This window comes from Lissotriton helveticus, chromosome 8 (assembly GCF_964261635.1).
Source record: "Lissotriton helveticus chromosome 8, aLisHel1.1, whole genome shotgun sequence".
Classification (NCBI taxonomy): Eukaryota; Metazoa; Chordata; class Amphibia; order Caudata; family Salamandridae; genus Lissotriton; species Lissotriton helveticus.
This window is the reverse complement of record NC_136069.1, coordinates 726,882,644-726,889,013: the sequence shown is the minus strand read 5'-3', so window position 1 is coordinate 726,889,013 and position 6,370 is coordinate 726,882,644.

The following is a 6,370-nucleotide window of genomic DNA, read 5'->3' as shown; positions in this document are numbered from 1 at the left end:
TGTCTTACATGAGCACACGTAGAGAATAATATTTTTTTCAATTTTTGACTTTTCAGTGATATGACCACCGAAGGCCCTGATTTTATATTAAAAACAATGTTTGGACTATACCATTTTCCGCTGAAAGGCAATATTTCTCTCCATATGTTCCCATACCTGACATGTCAAACAGTTTGGTGCTTACTTTCCCTCCATGTTGAAGAACAATAGATGTTTCAGCACCCAGGCTAATGTGCTGCATAGCTAAATACATATAAGGTCCCAAAGGCGAGACCCAGAGATTTAAGTTGGCCGGGTATCACCGGTGCTGAGCACCAGCAGTTTTTTAAAGGGGGCCTCGAAATGGGCCTCTAACGTGCTCGTTTTTGTGCCCTGGCACAGGCTGTCCGTTTTTTTCCGGACTGCAGTGACAGCAGACACAATGGTGTGTGCATACTCACACTGCTCACTAGTGGAAAAGTTACGGCATTACGTCATGCCAGGTGAGCGTTGTAAAGGAAGGGAAATCCATATTTTTTATTGGCTTGTGTCTTTGTCCTTTCTAAATGCTGCCTTCCGATAGGTTTACAGGTTGTTAGTCCCTCCTCATGACGGCCATGTCCTCATTTATATCCTTCCATGGCTACTAGTCCCTTTAGTTTGTGTGTTAAATGGTATGTGTTATTTAGATTGTGAGCACTATTTTCTTTCCATGCTCTCCCCCTCTACTGCAGTCCATTCCTTCTCGCTCTCCTGCCCCCCGCCCGCACTCCAGCTGGCCGTGCCTTCCCGCCCCCTGCCTCCCCCCCACTCCAGTTTGCAATGCAATAGGTCTTGAGTAAATGCGAGTCCTATTGCATTGCAAATGCTTGTTCTTCTTAGGTTGCGGGAATCTGCCTTCTTGGTTCAGGGCTGCCCCCTAAATACTGTATTTAGGGGCGTTTTAGGGGTCTCGGGGTCAGTAGCCATTGGGCTACTGACCTTAGGGTGGGTACACCCTTGGTGTGCCTACCCCACATGGGGGAGTGACCACAATCCCTAATTCTGATTGGGGAGTGCCGCCATCTGCAAGATGGTGGGCACTTAAGAGTGGACTTCACCTCGCCTCCCCCACCTGAGGGGTGGGGTTGGCAGAGGTGGGCACACCTTCTGGGCTGGCTAATTTTTCCCTCCTGTCTTCCCGCTGAAAAGGAGGGGAGACAGGTAGGGGGCTTGCTCCTGATAGCAGGAGAGGCTGGGGGTCGCATTACAAAGGCTGCAAGGCATTTGAATCTCCCCTGCCACAGATGGCTCTTCCTGAACTGGGGGAGGTGTGAACACCTGCACCCAGGAAAGGCTTTGTTTCTGGGCTCGAGGAGCAAAGACTCCCACCCCACGGGTCCACAAATGTGTCTTGTGGTGGCAGGCTGGAGTGTACCAGTCAGAAAACCCACCAGAGGCTGGTCGTTTTTCAGGGGGCATCTTTAACATGCCCTCTGAGTACATTTTTCTTTGAATTCTACACTGACATCAGTGTGGGTTTAATGTCCTGAGGAGTTTTGTACCAAACTTCTCGGTTTTCATTGTAGCCATTACGGTGCTGTGGAGGTTGTAATGACAACCTCCCAGTACCATATACTCTTAATGGCAGCACTGTACTTACAATGTCTAAGAAAGGACTTAGACACTGTAGGGATACAAGGCTCATGCACCTGTACCCTCACCACCGGTATAGTGCACCCAGCTAGAGTGGTGGATGATCCGCCAACTCTTCACTTTGTTCTGCACCAAAACACGCAGCCTGCAAAGGCAGTGTGTGAGTGTAAAGGTAAAGGGCCGCTAAGGGTGGCACAATACGTGGTGCAGCCCTTAGAGACCTTCCCTGGTCACATTGCCCTGGGTACTTGGGGTACCATTTACCAGGAGCTGACCTGTGGCCAGGGTGCCAATTGGGTTTGGTACAGTTTTGGAGAAAGAACACAGGCCCTGGGAACCTGATTAGCAGGGACGCAGGACACAACAAGTCAAAGTGCATCAGTAGTTCTGGCAACAAGTGGGGGCGTTACTGCAACAGAAATCCAGCTTTGCACAGTACCGCTCAGAGGGAAGCACAGACCTTTCTGGAGCCCCAACACTCTTTACAGAAAACATATGTTCAAAAAGTTCGTAGTGAAAAAGGGATCTTAGATCATTATAAATATTCTTCAGTTAACTTTATTCTTAGCTGTGCAACTTTCATGAAGTCCGAGCAAACTATTGTGACAGACAGAAAAGTAAATTTTTAGTTAACTTCATGAAAATGCCTAGATGGTCCTGCTTTAAAACTCCCCTAAAAGCTGGGTGTTTAGCCTGCCACTAAAAGAAATATCCCTGTCACGGTAGAGATGGAATGGTGGCGAATGATGCCTATTGTGGATCAACATAGAACACTCGCTTCCTTACCCTGTTCCATCAGCTGTATTCTTATCCACTAGCAACTGGAAACCTAACAAGGAACTCACCATCCATGCTCCCACTAAAAGAATATTACATAAATGCAGTAAATGCCCCTGACAAACCAAATCTGTCTGGTGTATTAATTCACAGAAAAACGTCTCTCTGTCCATTCTGGGGCATGGAATAGACAAAGGCATCTTTATTCTTATATATTATTTTCAAAGGGATTCTTTTTGTACTTTCTTGGATATCAATCCAAAGACAAAATTATGTTTTATGGAAGGAAGAAACATTCTAATATATTAAAATGTTCTACGGCACATTTGCCTCCTCTGTGTTTCACACCCTTATGCTAAATTCATTAGCACCTCACATGTTCACATAACTTAGCTTTCCTCCAATGGCTGCTGGTGGGAAGTGCTGCTTTTTGTGCCACTGCAAACCAGCAACATCTTAGCTTCCTGAATAGAACAGTGTTGCCTTGCTACCATCTCTCTCTCAGATTGTGACATCATTGGTTCTTACCAGAGTGAGGTGGCTTTGTGACATCAAAGAATCTTCAGGGTTGCTAAGGCGCTGGTGTGTCAACATTGGCAGCTGTAGTCAAGACTTTGCCGCCATCTTTGTCAAAGTTGTTGCATGCTACAGAATTTGATTCTGGTTTAAAGATTTTGTCAGGCCTCAACCTACGTCATTATAATATTTCTTCACTGTTACATCATTGTGACATGACAGGTAAGGAATTCCTCATTTTATATTTTAAACGGCTCATTTATTTCCATACATATGGCTAGATTAGATTAAAGTCTGGACTTGTTGGCAGAGCATTGCAATGATAAAGTAACTTGATATTAATGTCTAATTTTTCCCCTTCATTTTGTGTCCTTCATCATCAGTAGCAAAGACATATCAAGAATCAATAGCCAAACATCAGAGTCTTTGATATATTCCTCCTCATTCACACCTTATCTCAGTACTTTTAGCTCTGTTAGCACTTTAGTACTGAAGACCTTCTACCCTGACTTGACATGTAAATACAACGTAACTAGAGAGTCTAGATAATCACTAAAAAAATCCTCATCTCTGTCCATACTGTGTTTCCAATGATTAACACACGTTGTAAAGCTAAGGGCTAAGGGGCATATTATCTAAGAATTGTGATAAATACGTTTATCGCTCAATATCCTATCGCCGTCTATCGCCGATTTGCATCGGCCTGTTAGTGGCGTGTTATCAATGCTCAGCTAACAGGCGATGTCCAAACCGGCGATAGACGGTGATAGTGAACATTAGGGCGTGAAAACAAGCGATGTTTTCACGCGCTAATGTTCACCTTGTGATTATGGGGGGTAGATTCAGCATAGCAATCCACCCCCCCATGCAAAGTATGGCTAAGATCCAAAAATAGCAGGCGTTGGGAGACCAGCGATAAACGGGTTTATCGCAGGTTTTTGTCTCCCAACGCCTGTCACGGGCCGCCTTGAAAATAATGCGTACCCACCTCCAACTACATTTTACATGTAGTTGGACGTGGGAACACCCACTTTGCATGTCATTAGCGATGTTTATCGCTGACATGCAAAGTGGGGCGGTATGAGGATTGAGGCAGGCGTTAGCATGCCCTTGTTGATAGGGCGCTAGAAGTATCGCCGCTTTCTCGGCACAATTCGCCGAAAAAGCAGCGATACTTCACCTTGATAATATGCCACTAAGTTTTTAGGACATCAATAGCTCTAAACTCTTCATTGACCTAACTGCCAGGCCAATAGAATGATAAATGAGAGTGAAATACTAAAGAGAGTACCAAAGACAGAAATAAGAAATTAGGAAGATTTCGTAATGAAAGACTCTCCTAATCGGATCAGCAGCTTAGGGACATTGTACACCACAGACCTATATAAACCAGAGATGCATTTCCCCTCTATAGCCACAATTGTAAGCAAGGCTCTAGGGGCCTATACTACGGAAGCGCCCTGGCTGGCAGCTAGTAATTGTCTAGTGCATGTCGAAGTTGTAGATAAAAGAAAAATTTAGATTTTTGCAAATCATATTCGGCCATTAGTTGTTTGTAGAGAGTCATGTGGTCAGACGACATCCTCCAGTTCGGAAATTCATGGCATGTACCACTTCTTTCTTCTACCTCAATTCCAAAACATTTTCCAGCTTGCTACATGCCTAATATTCTCAATCAATTCTCTCACATGCATCTTTAATCCCTTCAACTTTAACAGCTTTAACTCCTTGTTTCACCAACATCCTGACCTTCTTTCTCAACTACCTACTCTGTGTTAGAAAAATCCGTATTAATCTGACGCTTTCTATTTTTGCATATGCTTCGTGTACCACCCTGGTAGCTTCCTTGCTCATTTAAAGCAATTTGCTCTCATTGTTATGCCCTAAGAAGTCTATCCCTACATTGTCTTTCATGATTTCATCAAACTCAAAATATTTAGAAACAAGTAGGGCGTGGCCAAGACTCCGACGGAATAGGACGCACCTTGCAGTGTCTCCCTCCTCCCGCGGCCGACCTAAAGAAACTAGCAGCAGCGGGGCCTTGGGGGCACAAATGGGCCCCTTCTTAAATTCCACCAACCTATCTACCCCGTATCTGCATCCCGCTTTGACTTCCAGGCCCGAGCTAGGGACTGATACATAGTGGGCAACCGGGGAGAACTGCTTCGCCCATGATCTTGGGCCCGGGGTTCAAAGAAGCCTCCAGACCGGTGGGGACCTGGGACCGCATTGTGGGGGCCTTGGCCAACGATTATTGGTGACCGGGGAGTGCTGCCTGAATTCCAAGGGCATGGACGGGCCTCCGACGCTCCTACTTGGGGGGGCTTGATTGCCAGACCCGGCTGGAGCTAAGCACATCGCTAGACTGGTGGCGGGTTCCGGACGGGCCTCACCTTCTCGGATCTCTTTGGGACCCAATCTGTGTGGTAGCATCAGCGGGGATGTGTCCTCAAGCGATTGGACTGTTACCTGGAGGGGCCTCTGTCATCTGAGGCCGGCGACGCCATCATTGGGCGGCCATCTTGCAGGCTTCCTCCCCGTGACTAACCGGGTGAGGAGAGGTGAAAAAGCCCCACCTGTGCTGCCTGAGTTGAACTGTGGAATCCCCCGGCGGGGAAAGAGGAATGGTCCCGTTGCCCTTTGAGTGGAGGTGCTCCATTCCACAGGTTCCTTCCTCCGGGAGTCCCCGCTAGCGTGGGTATCGGAGAGAAAAACGTCGGCCCTCATCGGAGGCCCTGATGTCCATCGAGCTGAGTGTGGAGACTGGAGTGGATCCGCACCAAACACTGACGGAGCTGAGGCGACCAGCTGTGCATTCGGCTAGCGAGCCCAACCCCATCCATCTGCCCTCCAGTCTTCGACGTTCAGTGGCCAGTGAGGCAGGGCTGGATTCTTTCACGTTAATCAGTCCAGGCCTTGGGGTGACCAACCTGGTGGTGGCCACCACACTATGGGGTTGCAATTTTTGAACTAAGTGGGCTCCGGGACACCGGCTTTGCAGTCGGACAGCGAGCCTGACGCCTATCCTGTGCTCTCCATGTTTGGCCTCCAGTGAGACCCTGACTTGAGGGTTGGGGGCTTATTTGATTGCCCATTGCCTAACTCAGAAAAAAACGCAATAGGGACCCTGAGAACACTGGTTCTGGGGGCAATTCCAATCCAGGGAATAATACAATGAGAAACAAGAACGAAAGGCCCCACTACAAACAATATGAAAGGGCAATAGCTCCAAATGTAAAAATGTCACCCACCAAAAAGCTGATATCACAATTATTTATTCATCGTATTTTCGGTAGCGATGTGTTTGTAAGAGACATTTATTAGTTATAGATTCCTTACCTTAGAATTACCCTAGACGTCAGACTGGATCCAGAGAAATTCTACCTTAGCAGTACCCATGCGCGTCAGTTGGTGGCGTCGGTTGACTCTGCATCCGTCGTCGGCATCGTGGTCGCCGGGATCA